Here is a 20,826-nt window from a genome sequence, read left to right as displayed (position 1 = left end):
TGCCTGGAGAGTCCCAGGGACGGGGGAGCCTGATGGGCTGCCGTCTATGGGGTCACACAGAGTCGGACATGACTGAAGTGACTTAGCAGTAGCAGTAATGAACATACCAGTCTCAGCAGTATAGGTTAGAGGGCTGGATCATTAGGATTAAGAGTGTTGTCTTACTAAACTGCTCCCTTCCTCCATTAGAAATTAAAATCTCAGCTTCTGCACAGCAAAGGAAACTATAAGTAAGGTGAAAAGACAGCCTTCAGAATGGGAGAAAATAATAGCAAATGAAGCAACTGATAAAGGATTAATCTCCAAAATATACAAACAGCTCCTGCAGCTCAATTCCAGAAAAATAAATGACCCAATCAAAAAATGGGCCAAAGAACTAAACAGACATTTCTCCAAAGAAGACATAAACATGGCTAACAAACACATGAAAAAATGCTCAACATCCCTCATAATCAGAGAGATGCAAATCAAAACCACAATGAGATACCATTTCACACCAGTCAGAATGGCTGCTATCCAAAAGTCTACATGCAATAAATGCTGGAGAGGATGTGGAGAGAAAGGAACCCTCTTACACTGTTGGGGGGAATGCAAACTAGTACAGCCACTATGGAGAACAGTGTGGAGATTCCTCAAAAAACTGGAAATAGAACTGCCATATGATCCAGCAATCGCACTCCTGGGCATACACACCGAGGAAACCAGAATTGAAAGAGACACATGTATTCCAATGTTCATTGCAGCACTGATTATAATAGCCAGGACATGGAAGCAACATAGATCTCCTTCTGCAGACGAATGGATAAGAAAGCTTTGGTACATATACACAATGGAGTATTATTCAGCCATTAAAAAGAATACATTTGAATCAGTTCTAATGAGGTGGATGAAACTGGAGCCTATTATACAGAGTGAAGTAAGCCAGAAAGAAAAACACCAATACAGTATACTAACACATATATATATGGAATTTAGAAAGATGCAAATGATAACCCTGTATACGAGACAGCAAAAGAGACACAGATGTATAGAACAGTCTTTGGGACTCTGTGGGAGAGGGTGAGGGTGGGATGATTTGGGAGAATGGCATTGAAACACGTATGTTGTCATATGTGAAACGAATCACTAGTTCAGGGTCGATGCATGTTATAGGATGCTCGGGGCTGGCATGTGGGGATGACCCAGAGGGAGGATAAAGGGAGGAGGGAGGTGGGAGGGGGGTTCAGGAGGGGGAACTTATGTAAACCCGGGGCGAATTCATGTCAATGTATGGCAAAACCAACCAATATAATATTGTAAAATAATTTGCCTCCAATAAAAAATAAATTAATTACCAAAAAAAAAAGAAATTAAAATCTCTTTTGGTTTGAGGTAGGAAGTCTAGGGTCTTTAACAACTTCACCTCATTTAAGTCATTGGCTGTCTTCTTTCATATGATTTTCATAAATGACAAAGATTTGGTTGTCCTTCGGTCTACACCTGAAGTGTGATACACAGCCTTCTGCCAATGCTACCAGCTCCAGATTATCTGTCTCTTGACTTTATCATGCCCATAGTAATCATGAACAATCAATGTATCTTCCAATCCTCATTCTTCCTGCCTGGTTTACTGGATTAACTAACTGCTTTTGGTCTCGACCTCCCTTTTTGCCCTCCTACCTCCCTCCCTTTCCCATTGCAAGGCTGTGGAAGCAGACAGACTCTCACTTTATCACGGAATAAAAGATATCACACAGCAAAGGTACAAATCAAGATGTAAGTCAGGTTTTAGTACCATGCTTAAGAGCCTGGGCCTTCTAGTCTTTAGCTCAGAATCCCATTTCCCTATAATATTTGCCAATGAGTTATTAATAACCCATAGTTTTCATCCACAGAATGTGGCTAAATATAGGGGGAAAGGAGTATCAAATCCACTGAACTAATCAATCATGTATCAAAGATTGTTTTTACTGAAACCAAGTAGAGGACAAGGTTTACAAGATTTTATTCAGAAATGGGAAACAAAAGAAAGAAAACTAACGTATTTCTTCTCATAATAGTTTTATAAAACAGATATCTCATGTTATGACTTCTAAACTAAGGCTCAGAGATTAAGTAAATTGCCCAAAAATTCAGGTAAAAAGTGAGAGCAGCCAGAATTGCAATTAGATCTGACTCCAGAGCATAAATAAAAACTCGTATCACTTAGTCCATTGTTCTTTTTACTCTACATATTGTTCTGGTTTAATCATTTCCAGAAAGCTCAAACTCAAACCCTGAAATTCCTCCATTCGAACTCTGGATTTCCATACAAAATTTCCTCCCATTTCTAGTATAACAAAAATGGTTTCTGTCATCCAACATGATCAAAACGTTGCCTACAAAGACTTAAGACAGTCTCAAGAATCTTCTATGTGTATTTCGGCCACCCAGTGTCAGAACAGAGCAACTGCAGGCAAGTGCTGCCATCTCTACAGTATACACTGCCTGCTTTACAGCAACAAAAATAAATCACGACAAAAGTTCTAAAGTCTTTCAAAGGTAAAGCTTGTACGTTTAGAAGATAATCCCACAACAGAAAGAAGCAAGTGAAAATGAGAAGCCTAAATTTTTAAGTGAAGAATTTAAGTAGTATCAACAAAGATGTGCCTCTTACAAAATCCTGGAAGAAATAAAGGAATAAAAGGAAATGAGATAATAAAATTTAATTGTATGAAAAGAATCAGTCAAAATTAAGAGAAGATAAATTTAGCTTTTAACACATTTTTAACATACTTTAATGTATAGGTTCATTAGACAGCTTCAGTTCAGTTCAGTTCAGTCACTCAGTCGTGTCCGACTCTTTACGACCCCATGAATCACAGCACACCAGGCCTCCCTGTCCATCACCAACTCCCAGACTCTACCCAAACTCATGTCCGTCAAGTTGGTGATAGTGAGCCATAAAAAAAGTGAGTGGAATTGCCACTATTGGAGGTATTCAACAAAATCTCTAGCTAGACAACTGATGGGAAACCTATAGAAATCAAGTTCCCTCAAGTAGTAATAACAAATGCAAGGGAACAACATGCAGCAAGCGATCTAATAAGACTAACGTTAGAACGTCATCATCATCTAAGTGGATTTACTACACGCTTGCTGCTGCTGCTACCCTTTCAAGAAAGTCCAAGACAGCAAAATGAAGGCATCACTACAAATGAAGTTATTAGCTTCCTAATCCCATCATGTGAATGATAAAGAGGAGTGAATTTTAGGGATGGGGTATAGTTTAAATTTTAAAAGTAGACAAATAGCCATAGAGCTCTATGTAAGATAGATTTTTAATGGTTATATGTCTTCTTTCTTAATTATTCATTTTGTGCTTAGGCTCTCTGGGTCAGATTCTACTGTGAAATCCTAGCTTTACTAGGGTGCTGGCCCCAACACAGAGCACAAGTGTACAAGGTTATGATGGTAGCTCTCAACATTTTGATTAGTTTTCACGTGTGGGACAGAAAATATTTTCATAAATGTACCAGGACTATTCAAAATTCCTTTTTCATACAATTTTATTTGTTTATTTTTGGCTGTGCTGGGTCTTTGTTGCTGCACTCGGGATTTTGGTAGTTGCTGAGATCAGGGGCAACTCTTCATTGTGGTGCAAGTGTTTCCCATTGCAGGGGCTTCTTTTGTTGCCAAGCACAGGCTCTAGAGCACACAGCCTTCAGTAGCTGCAGAGCAGTAAGCTCATTAATTTTGGTTCCCAGGTTATACAGTGCAGGCTCAGTAGTTGTGGTTCAAGCGCTTAGTGTCTCCCCGGTATGTGGGATATTGCAGACCAAGGATCAAACCCACAGCTCCTGCATTGGCAGGCAGATTCTTTACCACTGAGTCACCAGCCCACTATTCAAAGTTCTTGTCTTCTTTCCTATAAGTCCATTCTCTCCCACTGACAAAGTATAGCTAATACAACTGAGTAAACATGGCAGTCATAAAGGACAATCAGTTTACATTTCATACAAACTTCCCAAAATTTAGTGCTTTATTAAGTCACATTTTTATGAGTAACTAACTGTGCAACAGAATCGATGCTTTTGAACTGTGGTGTTGGAGAAGACTCTTGAGAGTCCCTTATACTGCAAGGAGATCCAACCAGTCCATTCTAAGGGAGATCAATCCTGGATGTTCATTGGAGGGACTGATGCTAAAGCTGAAACTGCAATACTTTGGCCACCTCATGCGACGAGTTGACTCACTGGAAAAGACTCTGATGCTGGGAAAGGTTGGGGGCGGGAGGAGAAGGGGACGACAGAGAATGAGATGGCTGGATGGCATCACTGACTCTGTGGACATGAGTTTGAGTGAACTCCGGGAGTTGGTGATGGACAGGGGGGCCTGGCGTGCTGTGATTCATGGGGTCGTGGAGAGTCAGACACGACTGAGCGACTGAACTGAACTGAACTGAACTGAACTTTGCAACAAAATCACCAAACTGTATGAAGCCAGTCCAGTTCACTTCAGTCTCTCAGTTGTGTCCAACTCTTTGCAACCCCATGGACTGCAGCATGCCAGGCTTCCCTGTCCATCACCAACTCCCGGAGTTTACTCAGACTCACGTCCATTGAGTCGGTCATGCCTTCCAACCATCTCATCCTCTGTCGTCCCCTTCTCCTCCCACCTTCAATCTTTCCCAGCATCAGGGTATTTTCCAGTGAGTCAACTCTTCACATGAGGTGGCCAAAGTATTGGAGTTTCAGCTTTAGCATCAGTCCTTCCAATGAACACTCAGGACTGACCTTAAGGATGGGCTGGTTGGATCTCCTTGCTGTCCAAGGGACTCTCATGAGTCTTCTCCAATGTCACAGTTCAAAAGCATCAATTTTTCAGTGTTCAGCTTTCTTTATGTCCACCTCTCACATTCATACATGACTACTAGAAAAACCACAGCTTTCACTAGATGGAGCTTTGTTGGCAAAATAATGTTTCTGCTTTTTAATATGCTATCTAGGTTGGTCATAACTTTTCTTTCAAAGAGCAAGCGTCTTTTAATTTCCTGGCTGCAGTCACCATCTGCAGAGATTTTGGAGCCCCAAAAACTAAAGTCTGTCACTGTTTCCACTGTTTCCCCATTTATTTGCCATGAAGTGATGGGACCAGATGCCATGATCTTAGTTTTCTGAATGTTGAGTTTTAAGTCAACTTTTTCACTCTCCTCATTCACTTTCATCAAGAGGCTCTTTAGTTCTTTGCTTTCTGCCATAAGTGTGGTGTCATCTGTTGTTTATTGATAATGAAGCCAGTAGTCGACAAGTAAACATTCTTAAAGACCATAATTTAATCATCCCTTGAGACTCAATCCACCGTTAGACATTTCGCAGGTTGACAAGGTATCAAAGCTGAGCCTATCTGAGTTTGATGACATACATGGTGGAATAGCTACCCTGCTCCTCTCTGCTTTATAACAATTCTCTAAACATTGGTTCTTCCCTTCTTGGCAGATAGAACTGCTTTCTTTTAAAAGCCTGTTAGGATAATTGAGATTATAATATTGCTCTACCACCAAAAAATTTCTAATAAAAATGAAATATTTAAAACACTTTCTTTCTTATTCATTTGGCATTCTAAATTATCAAAGATGAAATCTAAGTCTCAAGAGGAAAGATAAATTACTAGATTTCTCAACTATTGTGTTGCTTTAAAGAGAATAAAAATTATACTTAACCACTTGAGTCCAAGAGATGTAAATTCCAAGGTTAAAAAAAAGCTATGTACAAATAATTAAAACTTTTAATATCAGAGTTCCTGAAGATGCCTGAAAATAAGCCCAAACAAATGGTTGAAACTTGAAGTCTCTGCCTTATGTCCTAGTTATAGAAAAAAAAAAAAGCAACTTTGAAATTATGTAAAATGGAAGCCACAAATAACATATTTTGTTCTCTTTGGTGGAAATAACCATATTAAAGGCTGTGAAATAATTGTATTAGTAGAACATATACTGGCAACCCAGGAAGTTTTGAGGCCACAATTTAGCCTCTGTTTCTGAATCAGTTTGGACCTAGAACCTATTCTAAATGTCTGTCTTCTTTTCTAGATTTAGACCAGGCAACTACTAGTATACCACACAGTTCTCGGTCCCTCCTGACTAGACATGGAGCACAGCTGGAGAGTAGCTGAGTGTGTTGGAACCCAGGGCAGGATGCCCTAAAATGTGCCTCAGTGGTGTACTGATTACTTTGAATTTAAGTTACTGTAAAAGAGCCAATGCAAGAGGGACAGTCTGACTCTCCTCTCTGTCTCCCTAAAGCAGAAAATAAATCTCTCATATAACAGGTGCCCTCTGTGTATCTAGAAGTAGAAGGACACTCTTATCACCAGAAATTGGGAACATGGGGCCAAGAAGTCTATGTAAACAAACCTTTTTACTTGTTTAATTTACAAGCCCAAACTCTATTTTAGAGTCTTCGTTCATTAAGTACACAAAGGCTATGTTTCTTTGTCCTATCCCTTCTTCACAAATGTATTGTTTCCTTGTCTAAAAAGCACAAAAGCTTCATGCTTTGGCCACTTCTTAGGTCCTATTTCTATGAAACCTCCATACACATGAATTAAAATGTGTTTCTTTTTCTCCAGTTAATCTCTCTTGTGTCCAACTTGCTACCCTGGGGCTGAAACAGTATGGAATTTTCCTGCAATGCGGGAGACCTGGGTTCAATCCCTGGGTCAGGAAGATCCCATGGAGAAGGAAATGGCAATCTACTCCAGTGTCCAGTTTATTATTAGTCTAGCCACAAGAACTCAAGAGAGGAAAAGGGGAAATTTTCTCCTCCTGGAAAGTTGGTGAGCCACCAGAGGGCTAGTTGGTCCCCACTTCCTACCCTGAGACTGCTGCAGCTGAGAAGACCTGGGATATCTGACAAAGGTGACTGTTGTTCAGTCACTCAGTTGTGTCCAACTCTTTACAAGCCCATGGACTGCAGCACGCCAGGCTTTCCTGTCCCTCACCATCTCCCAGCCTTTGCTCAAACTCATGTCCATTGAGTCGGTGATGCCATCCAACCATCTCATCCTCTGTCGTCCCCTTCTCCTCCTGCCCTCAATCTTTCCCAGCATCAGGATCTTTTCAAATGAATCAGTTTTTTGCATCAGCTTGCCAAAGTACTGGAGTTTCAGCTTCAGCATCAGTCCTTCCAATGAATATTCAGGACTGATTTTCTTTAGGATGGACTGGTTGGATCTCCTTGCAGTCCAAGGGACTCTCAAGAGTCTTCTCCAACACCACAGTTCAAAAGCATCAATTCTTCAGCAGTCAGCTTTCCTTATAGTCCAACTCTCACATCCATACATGACTACTGGACTCCGTATCAACCTATTTAATAATTAGCTCTCTCAATACTGAATTTAGTTCCCTGTGCTAAACAGTAAGACCTTCTTGTTTATTTTATGTACAGCAGTGTGTACCCGTCAATTCCAAATTCCTAGTTTATCCTCTTTCTTAGATGAACTCTGGGAATGAACTTTCTGGATTTTGTGAGGGATCTCCTGTAGGATGCCTCCTTGCATCTTTAGTTAGGCCATTAAAAAAAGGCTTATTGGTTTGAGTCATTATTTGAAATTAATATAAGATACTACTCATCAATGGCCAGACAATGGACCCTTTAAATTGGTGATATTTAAAGGAAATTTTTGAGAGCTGTCATTATAAACAACTGTCATATTAGTACTAAAACTGAGGGGGGGGGAATTGTAATGTCTAGCCTTAAAGATCCCTTATTCTGAAAAAACAAAAATTAGACTTAAAGATCCAACATAAATTCCTCATCTTAGGAGAAAACAAAACATCTCCAGGCTCTCCTACAAACAATCAAGAAACAGATGATCTGGAAGCCAATATTCAAGGACTATTAGAAACAACTGTCTTTGTCTTAACAAATCTCAACAACACCAGAAATGCAACTCTAGAAACAAATCAAGGCCCACTTATTTTTACCAGTCCCAAAACTTCACCTATTCCTCTCAAAATGCTTGTTGATACTATAGAAGATCAGAATAATGAAGCAAAATTTTCCATACTTAAAAAAAAATTTTTAATAATAATTACACTAAGACTTATAATAGAGAAATACACTCCAAAACTCCTAGGAGAAAACTTGAATTTTCTTTCTCTGTCCCTTAAAGTTATAAATCTTATTATGTCTTTGAAATGTAAACACATCCCACATTGCCAGAGACTGAGCCCATATTAGCTCCATTGATAGAACCTGAAACAACATACAAAAAAGGAAAGAGGCCTTTTTAAATACAAATTGTTAAAAGGTTGCTCCTGCATCTCTAATAAATCACAGCCTCCTTATGATTGCTTGTCAAGGGCAAATAAAGATCTTAAATTATTCTCCACAAATAATAAGAGCATTTAGCCATATGAGCAAGTAAATGTCATTTATTCCAACTGTTATGCATCAACTAGTGAGTTTTTTAGTTTACTTGGTTAATGGCTAAAGTTTTAAGATGATAACCATGAGATCTGTGGTGGTGCCTTTCTGCATATCTACACGTGTGCATCGTAGATATCCTATTTTTCTACCATCGTATGTTTTTACAAAATTAATTTGTAAAAGAGTTCTGTGTATTTGACCTAAGCAAGCAAGTGCTTTTATAAAAGTTCTCAAAAATATAATAAAAACTAATCCAAATATTTTTCAAGTTCACATAATCTAGAATAATCTTTGGTGAATAAAAGCTAACTTTAAGCTTGTTGGTCTAAGTGGCTGAAATAACTCAGTTGGGAGAGCATTAGACTGAAGCTTTTTGGTTTAATTAATACAGGTACGTCTTCAGAGTTGCCAGCACTAAATAGAGTGCAGATAAACAACTTTTGTTCTACCTGGGTATAGTCAAATGGCCTCATGTAGTCTCTCTAGCAGTATGTCAACAATAACAGCAAAACTTTAGATAATGACTAAATGATTTACTGTCTCATGAAATCATCATGAGTAATCTAAGTGTATTGTTTAAAAACAAACTATTTAAACAGATGTAAATCAGATAAGAGTTTTTAAACTAAATTTTTAATATGATGGACAGGGAGGCCTGGTGTGCTGTGATTCATGGGGTCACAAAGAGTCGGACACGACTGAGCGACTGAACTGAACTGAACTTTATGATATGTCTACATAGTTTCCTAAATCTCTTTAGTAATTATACTGTTAGAGTTTTGCAACATTAAATTAAATGATAGGGATGCATTTAATGTCTAGATCATTTCCAAATAAGGTAAAATACTAAAACATTTATTGCTGAATAAGTCTAAGTTTACCTACTTTTGACCTATTACAGAGACCAAATCAGTTCCAAACCCAAAGAAGGGCAATGCCAAAGAAGTTCAAACTTCCACACAACTGCTCATTTCACATGCTAGCAAGATAATGCTCCAATCCTTCAAGTGAGGCATTAACAGCACGTGAACTGAGAACTTCCAGAGGTACAAGGTGGATTTAGAAAAGGCAGAGAAACCGGAGTTCAAATTTCCAACATCTGTTGAATCATAGAAAAAACAAGGCAATTCCAGGAAAATATCTATTTCTGCTTCATTGACTACACTAAAGCCTTTGACTGTTTGGATCACAACAAATTGTATAAAATTCTTTAAGAGATGGGAATACCAGACCACCTTACCTGCCTCCCAAGAAACCTATATGTAGGTCAAGAAGGAAGAGTTAGAACCGAACATGGAAGAGCAGACTGGTTCAAAATTAGAAAAGGAGTATGCCAAGGATGTTACCCCACTTATTTAACTTATTGCAGAGTACATCATGTGAAAAGCTGGGCTGTATGAATCACAAGCTGTAATTAAGACTGCTAGGAGAAATATCAATAACCTCAGATATGCAGATACCACCCTAATGGCAGAAAGTGAAGAGGAACTAGGAGCCTCTTGATGAAGGTGAAAGAGGCGAGTGAAAAAGCTGGATTAAAACTCAACATTCAAAAAACTAAGATAATGATATCCAGTTTCATCACTTCATGGCAAATAGATGGGGAAACAATGCAAATATTGATAGACTTTATTTTCTTGGGCTCAAAAATCAATGAGAATGGTGACTGCAGTCATGAAAATAAAAGATGCTTGCTCCTTGGAAGAAAAGCTATGACAAAGCTAAACAGTGTATTAAAAAGCAGAGACCTCACTTTGCCAACAAAGGTCTGTCTACTCAAAGCTGTTTTTTTCCAGTTGTCATGTGCAGATGTGAGAGATGGACCACATAGAAGTCTGAGGGCCAAAAAATTGATTCTTTTGAACTGTGGTGCTGGATAAGACTCTTGAGAGTCCCTTGGACTGCAAGGAGATGCAACCAGCCCATCCTAAAGGAAATCAATCCTGAATATTCATTGGAAGGACTGATGCTGAAGATGTAGCTTCAATACTTTGGCCACCTGATGGGAAGAGCCGACTCATTGGAAAAAACCTTGATGCTGGGAAAGACTGAGGGCAGGAGAAGGGGGAGACTGAGGATGAGATGGTTGGATGGCATCATTGATTTAATGGACAAGAATTTAAGCAAACTCTGGGAGACAGTGAAAGACAGGGAAGCCTGCCAAGCTGCAGTCCATGAGATCACAAAGAATCGGGCAGAAATGAGCAATTATCCAACAACAACATCAAAACAAGTATCAGTTTATTAGTTAATGCATTTAATGGTTTATTGAAAGATTGTACTATGAAATAGCTTATGTTTCTAGAAATTATAAAACTCATGCAAAGATTTTCCAAGCCACATAATACTACTACCATTCACAACTGTTTACTTCTTTCAGTTCAGTTCAGTTCAGTTCAGTTCAGTCGCTCAGTCGTGTCCGACTCTCCACGACCCCATGAATCACAGCACGCCAGGCCTCCCTGTCCATCAGCAACTCCCGGAGTACACTCAAACTCATGTCCACAGAGTCGGTGATGCCATCCAGCCATCTCATTCTCTGTCGTCCCCTTCTCCTCCCGCCCCCAACCTTTCCCAGCATCAGAGTCTTTTCCAGTGAGTCAACTCATCGCATGAGGTGGCCAAAGTATTGCAGTTTCAGCTTTAGCATCAGTCCCTCCAATGAACATCCAGGATTGATCTCCCTTAGAATGGACTGGTTGGATCTCCTTGCAGTATAAGGGACTCTCAAGAGTCTTCTCCAACACCACAGTTCAAAAGCATCGATTCTTCGGCGATCAGCCTTCTTCACAGTCCAACTCTCACATCCATACATGACCACGGGAAAAACCATTGCCTTGACTAGACGGACCTTGGTTGGCAAAGTAATGTCTCTGCTTTTTAATATACTATCAAGGTTGGTCATAATTTTCCTTCCAAGGAGTAAGCGTCTTTTAATTTCATGGCTGCAATCAGCATCTGCAGTGATTTTGGAGCCCAAAAAAATAAAGTCTGACACTGTTTCCACTTATTTTTACTAAAAAATCAAGTTTCTAAGAATTAATTCAAGTTAATCAGTATCAGTTCTGTTGCTCAATTGTGTCTGATTCTTTGTGACACCATGAACTGCAGCAGACCAGGCCTCCCTGTCCATCACTAACTCCCGGAGTCCACTGAAACTCAAGTCCATTGAGTCAGTGATGCCATCTACCACCTCATCCTATGTCGCCTCCTTCTCCTCCTGCCTTCAATCTTTCCCAGCTTCAGGGTCTTTTCAAATGAGTCAGCTCTCCGCATCAGGTGGCCAAAATATTGGCATTTCAGCTTCAACATCAGTCCTTCCAATGAACACCCGGGACTGATTTCCCTTAGGATGGATTGGTTGGATCTCCTTGCAGTCCAAGGGACTCTCAAGAACCTTCTCCAACACCACAGTTCAAAAGCATCAATTCTTTGGCGATCAGCTTTCTTCACAGTCCAACTCTCACATCCATACGTGGCTACTGGAAAAACCATAGCCTTGACTAGACGGACCTTGGTTGACAAAGTAATGTCTCTGCTTTTTAATATGCTATCTAGGTTGGTCATAACTTTCCTTTCAAGAACTAAGCGCCTTTTAATTTCATGGCTGCAATCACCATCTGCAGTGATTTTGGAGCCCAAAAAGATAAAGTCTGACACTGTTTCCACTGTTTCCCCATCTATTTGCCATGAAGTGATGGAACTGGATGCCATGATCTTCATTTTCTGAATGTTGAGCTTTAAGCCAACTTTTTCACTCTCCTCTTTCACTTTCATCAAGAGGCTCTTTAGTTCTTCTTCACTTTCTGCCATAAGGGTGGTGTCACCTGCATATCTGAGGTTACTGATATTTCTCCCGGCAATCTTGATTCCAGCTTCTGCTTCATCCAGCCCAACATTTCTCATGATGTACTCTGCATATAAGTTAAATAAGAAGGGTGACAATATACAGCCTTGATGTACACCTTTTCCTTTATGGAATCAGTCTGTTGTTCCATGTTCAGTTCTAACTGTTGCTTCCTGACCTGTATACAGATTTCTCAAGAGGAAGGTCAGATGGTCTGGTATTCCCATCTCTTTAAGAATTTTCCACAGTTTATTGTGATCCACACAGTCAAAAGCTTTGGCATAGTAAATAAAGCAGAAATAGATGTTTTTCTGGAACTCTCTTGCTTTCTCAATAATCCAGCAGATGTTGGCAGTTTGATCTCTGGTTCCTCTGCCTTTTCTAAAACCAGCTTGAACATCTGGAAGTTCACGGTTCATGTATTGCTGAGGCCTGGCTTGGAGAATTTTGAGCATGACTTTACTAGCGTGTGAGATGAGCACAGTTGTGCAATAGTTTGAGCATTCTTTGGCATTGCCTTTCTTTGGGATTGGAATGAAAACTGACCTTTTCCAGTCCTGTGGCCACTGCTTAGTTTTCCAAATTTGCTGACATATTGAGTGAGGCACTTTCACAGCATCATCTTTCAGGATTTGAAATAGCTAACTGGAATTCCATCACCTCCACTAGCTTTGTTTGTAGTTATTCTTCCTAAGGCCCACTTAACTTCACATTCCAGGATGTCCAGCTCTAGGTGAGTGATCACACCATCATGATTATCTGGGTCGTGAAGATCTTTTTTGTATAGTACTTCTGTGTATTCTTGACACCTCTTCTTAATATCTTCTGCTTCTGTTAGGTCCATACCATTTCTGTCCTTTTTTGAGGCCATCTTTGCATGAAATGTTCCTTTGGTATCTCTAATTTTCTTGAAGAGATCTCTCAGTTTAGTTCAGTCGCTCAGTTATCTCCAACTCTTTGCGACCCCATGAATCACAGCACGCCAGGCTTCCCTGTCCATCACCAACTCCCGGAGTTCACACAAACTCATGTCCATCGAGTTGGTGATGCCATCCAGCCATCTCATTCTCTGTCGTCCCCTTCTCCTCCCGCCCCCAACCTTTCCCAGCATCAGACTCTTTTCCAGTGAGTCAACTCGTCGCCTGAGGTGGCCAAAGTATTGCAGTTTCAACTTTAGCATCAGTCCTTCCAATGAACACCCAGAATTGATCTCCTTTAGAATGGACTGGTTGGATCTCCTTGCAGTCCAAGGGACTCTCAAGAGTCTTCTCCAGCACCACTTACTAGTCTTAATTCTAGTTAATATCTTAAAATGTGTGTTACAGTGATAATTAAATGTCCTTAATTCCATGATAATGAATCAAATCTTTAATGATACATAATTTTTACTTTTTTTTTCATTTACAGACAGTTAATTTTTTACTCATATGATTTTACAAAAGCTTCTTTCAAATGTGTTTAATCTTCAGAGAACTTCATGGAAAATAATCTAACAAATACCCTAGAGTACAAGTTTTTGACATCTTCTAAAAACCTCTGAACTGGGTAAGAATTTGCAGAACACTAATAGAGAAACTGACACCTTCATAAAATTTCTAACAAAAGATTAAGGAGAACAGGAATTAATTACATGTGACTAAATCAACAGTTAGAACTGGACATGGAACAACAGACTGGTTCCAAATAGGAAAAGGAGTACATCAAGGTTGTATATTGTCACCCCGCTTATTTAACTTCTATGCAGAGTACATCATGAGGAACTCTGGGCTGAAAGAAGCACAAGCTGGAATCAGGATTGCCGGGAGAAATATCAATAACCTCAGATATGCAGATGACACCACCCTTATGGCAGAAAGTGAAGAGGAACTCAAAGGCCTCTTGATGAAAGTGAAAGAGGAGAGTGAAAAGGTTGGCTTGAAGCTCAACATTCAGAAAGCAAAGATCATGGCATCTGGTCCCATCACTTCATGGGAAATAGATGGGGAAACAGTGGAAACAGTGTCAGGCTTTATTTTTGGGGGCTCCAAAATCACTGCGGGTGCTGATTGCAGCCATGAAATTAAAAGACGCTTACTCCTTGGAAGGAAAGTTATGACCAACCTAGATAGTATATTAAAAAGCAGAGACATTACTTTGCCAACAAAGGTCCGTCTAGTCAAGGCTATGGTTTTTCCCGTGATCATGTATGTATGTGAGAGTTGGACTGTGAAGAAAGCTGATCGCTGAAGAATTGATGCTTTTGAACTGTGGTGTTGGAGAAGACTCTTGAGAGTGCCTTGGACTGTAAGGAGATCCAATCAGTCCATTCTAAAGGAGATCAATCCTGGGTGTTCATTGGAAGGACTGATGCTAAAGCTGAAACTGCAATACTTTGGCCATCTCATGCGACGAGTTGACTCACTGGAAAAGACTCTGATGCTAGGAGTGATTGGAGGTAGGAGGAGAAGGGGACGACAGAGAATGAGATGGCTGGATGGCATCACCAACTTGATGGACATGAGTTTGAGTGTACTCCGGGAGTTGGTGATGGACAGGGAGGCCTGGCGTGCTGTGGTTCATGGGGTCACAAAGAGTCGAACATGACTGAGCGACTGAACTAAACTGAAAATCTAGGAAGCTGTTTATAATTTGGGGTTTTTGTTTTTTTGTTTTGCTTTTTTTTTTGAGACATTGCTGATTTTTTAAATATTTTGCTCCCCCAGATTGAAGAAAGTTTTTCTCTTTACTCTTAAATTAACTATGACTTAGAGCCATTGGCAAATTATACCCTTGTAAGCAAATTGAAACATTTATCTATTTCTCTTTACTTAATTTCTCCAGAATTCAGAAACGCTCATTTGCTTAAGTTCCTTAAGAACCTGTTCTCCTTAAAATGGACACAATTGGAACCATTGATTATATTACCAAAGTTTTGACTGAAATGTCACATTTGAGAGATACATGCACAGACTCAGATATGACCAGACAGCTTTAACGAACTGAGGTTGACTTTATAGAGCCAATAAAGCCCCTTGGAAAAACAGCCTGCTGGATTCCCTGGTAACTCAGTTGGTAAAGAATCCCCCTGCAATGCGGGAGACATGGGTTCAATCCCTTGGTTGGGAAGATCCCCTGGAGAAGGGAAAGGCCACTCCAGTATTCTAGCCTGGAGAATTCCATGGACGGTACAGTCCATGGGGTAGCCAAGAGTCATATACGACTGAGTGACTTTCACTTTCACCCTGTTTACAGAATTTTGAACTATTGTGTTCGAGAAGACTTTTAAGAGTCCCTTGGACTGCAAGGAGATCCAACCAGTCCATCCTAAACAAAATCAGTCCTGAGTATTCATTGGAAGGATTGATGCTGAAGCTGAAACTCCAAAACTTTGGCCACCTAAGGCAAAGAAGTGACTCATCTGAAAAGACCCTGATGCTGGGAAAGATTGAAGGCAGGAGAAGGGGACGACAGAGGATGAGACGGTTGGATGGCATCACTGACACAATGGACATGAGTTTGAATAAGCTCTGGGAGTTGGTGATGGACAGGGAGGCCTGGCATGCTGCAGTCCATGGGGTCACAAAGAGTCAGACATGACTGAGTGACTGAACTGAATTGAACAGGTTTCCCAGAAGTCTTGCCCAGTGAGTAAGGAATGTCTCTTCTCAGCAGATACAGGATCCTCAAAATATTTTGAGGACCTGGAAAAGAAGGGAATTCATCCAAAAATTTACCTATTGCAAATAAATTCTATTGGGAAATATTTGGCCTGACATCTTAATCTTGAGAGGCTATTAAAATTTCAATCTGAGATTTCTCATAAAATTAAAACAAAGCAGATTTTAAAAAGACTATGTAGTCAATCACTATTCTTGCTGTAGTTATACAAATAACCAGGCCAAGTTTATTGAAGCTAGACTTATTTTGCAGACAGATTAATCTTAACTTGGCTATCTTTGGTAAAAAATGGGATAATTGTAGAGAGAAAGATATGTTTCATCAGAAACTGTAATACACACTGTAGATACCAGATTCTGGTTCTGTAAACTGTCTTTAATGTTTTTTTTGCTGTTGTTGTTTACTTGTAAACTGAACTGGATCCTGAATTATTCTGGTTTCCTCTCAATTCAGTTCAATTCAGTTGCTCAGTCACGTCCAACTCTTTGCGACCCCATGGACTGCAACATGCCAGGCTTCCCTGTCCATCACCAACTCCCAGAGCTTACTCAGATTCATGTCCATGGAGTCAGTGACGCCATCCAACCATTTCATCCTCTGTCGTCCCCTTCTCCTCCTGCCTTCAATCTTTCCCAGCATCAGGGTCTTTTCAAATGAGTCAGTTCTTCGCTTCAGGTAGCCAAAGTATTGGAGTTTCAGCTTCAGCATCAGCCCTTCCAATGTATATTCAGGACTGATTTCCTTCAGGATGGACTGGTTTGATCTCCTGCAGTTCAAGGGACTCTCAAAAGTCTCCTCCAACACCACGGTTCAAAAGCATCAATTCTTCGGTGCTCAGCTTTCTTTATGGTCCAAGCCTCACATCCATACATGACTACTGGGAAAACCATAGCTTTGACTAGATGGACTTTGTTGGCAAAGTAATGTCTCTGCTTTTTAATATGCTGTCTAGGTTGGTCATAGCTTTTCTTCCAAGGAACAAGTGTCTTAATTTCATGGCTGCAGTCACCATCTGCAGTAATTTTGGAGGCCAAGAAAATAAAGTCTGTCACTGTTTCCATTTTTTCCCCATCTATTTGCCATGAAGTGATGTGACCAGATGCCATGATCTTAGTTTTCTGAATGTTGAGTAGAACAACTTGGAAAATGGCAGAGTACAAGGACTTACACTAATGTTTTGTGAGAACTCCAAAACTGCAACTCTCTGCTAAACAACCATTGACTGGAGAACATTGGATCCCACCAAAAAAAAAAAAAAAAGATACCCCATGTCCAAGAGCAAAGGAGAGGCCCTAGCAAGATGGTAGGAGGGGTGAAATCGCATTTAGAATCAAACCCTTACCTGCCAGAGACACTCAGAGGGCTCAAATGAACCTTGTGCCTACCAGGACCCAGAGACCCTGCAGACACCGAGCCAGAGCTGTCTGAGCATCTCCTGCGGAGGTGCGGGTCAGCAGTGAGGGGCTCTGGGTGCAGCAGACCTGGGTATGGCATAAGCCCTCTTAGAGGAAGCCGCCATTAACCCCATCATAGAGCCACCAGAATTTACACAGACTGGGGAAACAGACTCTTGGAGGGCACAAACAGAACCTTGAATGAAAACCACGCTCACAGAAAACTAACCAAACTGGTCACATGGACCACAGCCTTCTCTAACTCAATGAAACTATGAGCCATGCCCTGTACAGCCACCCAAGACGAATGGGTCATGGCGGAGAGTTCTGACAAAAACATGGTCCCCTGGAGAAGAGAACAGCAAACCACTTCACTATTCTTGCCTTGAGAACCCCATGAACAGCATGAAAAGGCAAAAAGATAGTTTCCTCTAATATCTGGCTATGACAGTCCAAACTAACATTTCCAAATATCTGCTATCCTTTTCATTTGAAATCACTGAGAATTAAAACTGCCCTATTACCTGAAGGCCTGCAAACTGATGCTAGATGACTTGATATAAACTTCAGAGAAATTGCCACAGTCTTCATGCCCTGCTGCATGAGCCATTCAGAAAAGCTTACTGATGATATTATCAGACATTTCAAACTGTAAGAGATGCTTCAACCCTGATATCTAGACATCTTGAATGACTGGCCTGTAGGCTCAGAAACTGGTTTATAATCTGCTCCAATCATTAACCTCTGTCTTTCATTTCCATGGACATGCTTCTTATTAAATATACAATTGCTTGAAGTATAGACCTAATTTGGGGAACCCACCTGGATCACCACCTACGCAAATGGGTCTAAGTGAACTAGCCTATTGTCAAGGCTAAGAGACTGGTTCAGTTAGATGGAAAAAATATACCAGCTCAAATTTTAATATGTGAAACTTCCAGGGAAGCTTCAGAACAGAAAACTCTTGGAGCCCAGGGCCCACTAAATGTGCCTCAGTGGCATATTGATTATTTTGAATTAAAGCTACTTAGGGAAGATCCAATGCAAGAGTCTTCCCAGGTGACGCTAGTGGTAAAGATCCCTCCTGCCAATGCCGGAGATATAAAAGATGTGGGTTCAATCCCTTGGTTGGGAAGATCCCCTGGAGGAGGGCACAGCATCCCATTCCAATATTCTTGCCTGGAGAATCCCATCAACAGAAGAGCCTGGTGGCCTACAGTCCACAGGGTTACAAAGAGTCAGACACGACTGAAGCAACTTGGCACAATGCAAGAGAGACAATCTGACTCTTCTCTCGCTCTCCCTAAAGCTGGAAATAAATCTGTCATGTGAAAGGTACACTCCCTGCATCTGGAGGTTGAAGGACATTCTTATCACTAGAGATAGGGAACTGGGAGCCAAAGAGTCTGTGTAAACAAACTTTGTTACTTCTTTAATTTGCAAGCCCAAACTGTTCAGATTCTTCACTAATTAAATACCCAAATGTTATGTTTCTTTGTCCTGCCCATTCTTCACAATATATTGTTTATTTTTCTAGAAAGTATGAAAGCTTCCCTGCTTTGGCACTTCTTTGGTTCCATTTCTATGAGACCTCCATACACATTAATTAAAATTTGTTTCTTTTTCTCCTGTTAATCTCCCTTATATCCATATTATTATTTGTCTAGCCACAAGAACTAAAGAGAGGTAGGGAGGGGAAATTTCTCCTTTCCCAATAAAAGGAAGAATGAAATAGTTTTAAGTCATACTTAGAATTCAGAGGAGAAATCCCTGGTTGAAATCTGTTTATAAACAATCTGTCTAGTTTTCTTTATGAATACTTAAACAATGTAAATTCAATTTGTTTAATAATTATTCAAAGTACAGATTGCTATTAGGTACTCCTTTGTGTAGTACTGGGCTTTTTAAATATACATGTTCTCTGAAACTCAGAATGTCCTCATCTGTGAAAACAATGATTAAAACAGAGAGTAGGTTCCCAGACCTGTGTACCAAAATAAAAAATTCAGAAAAAAAGACATTAAACAAAGAGATGCTGAATCAAGTTTCCAGTTGATACTACTATCAGAATGTAAACACCCTTTGGACTCTTTACCTTTGGGGGAACTAATAAGAACCTGATGAAAGAACATACTTCTAAAATTTAAATAACAGTTTCAAGGAGTCCAGTGATCCCTTGAACCACCCTGGAATCCCCCATTAAGAAGGACTGATTCAGGTGGCCTTCCCTCGTGGTCCAGGGCTAAGACTCCAGGCTCCAATGGAGGGGACCTGGGTTCAATCCCTGGTTGGGGAAGTAGATACCACACGCCACAACTAAGTTCACATGCCCCAACTAAAACATCCCACATGCCACAAGGAAGATCAAAGATCCCACTGGCCACAACTAAGACCCAGGGCAGCCAAATAAATTAATAAGAAATGTAAGCCACACATCTGAAGAAGAAAAGAAAAATACAGAAGGGCTGACTTAGACATTTGAGTGACATTAACAAGATGATGAAATAGAAAGTCCCACCTCTTGATCCCCCAACAGAGACATCAATAAAGCAACAATACTTGGGCCAAGATACCTTTATGAGGCTTTCAGTATCCAATTAAGAATTCCAAACACCCCAAAAGAGCACAAAACCAAGAAAATAAAATGGTTTCACTTTATTCGTGTCAGCCCCTTCCTCAAGCCGCCAGTTCAGGGCTGAGACTACTCAGCCTGCAATCTGATCTTCAGGGGAAAGAATGAGTGACATGTCCACCTAGCATCTGTATGTAGCCTTTCAGGAACTGCCCAAGAGATTTATTTCTGTCTCATTCCATTTAGAGTGCTGAGGCAACCAGCAGAGATAGAACACCCTGGGACAGATAAAGGCAAGGAAAAGATGGCTTCACTAGTGAATTCTACAAACATGAAACAAGATTTAATGCCAACTCCTCTCAAAATATTCCCCAAAAGTTGGCCTGATAAAATGGCCTGATACCAAAGCCAGACAAAGACACTACAAGAAGAGAAATTACAAGCCAATAACCCTGATAAATATAGATGCAAAAATCCCCAACAAAAACAACCAAAAAACCAGCAAGTCAAATTTAAAAACAGCACATTAAAAGGATCATAGACCATAATCAAGGTGGATTTATCCCTGATTGATTTATCCCTGATGCAAGGATTGTACCACAGAAGCATATCAATGAATAGGATGCATCGCATTAACAGAATGAAGGATAAAAATTATATGATCATCTCAATAGAAGTGGGTTTCCCTGGTGTCTCAGCTGTTAAAGAATCTGCCTGCAATGAGGGAAACCTGGCTTTGACCTCTGGGTTGGGAAGATCCCTTGGAAAAGTGAGAGGCTATCCACTCCAGTATTCTGGCCTGTAAAATTCCATGGACTGTATAGTCCATGGGGTCACAAAGAGTCAGACACACTGAGAGACTTTCACTTCACTTCACTCAGTAGAAGCAGAACAAGCATTTGACAGAAGTCAACATTCTTTCATGATAAAAACTCTCAACAAATTAAGTATAGAAGGAATGTACCT

Source organism: Moschus berezovskii, chromosome 6, assembly GCF_049115385.1.
Source record: "Moschus berezovskii isolate FMDL1 chromosome 6, NW_MosBer_1.0, whole genome shotgun sequence".
NCBI lineage: Eukaryota > Metazoa > Chordata > Mammalia > Artiodactyla > Moschidae > Moschus > Moschus berezovskii.
Note: the sequence above shows the minus strand (reverse complement) of the source record.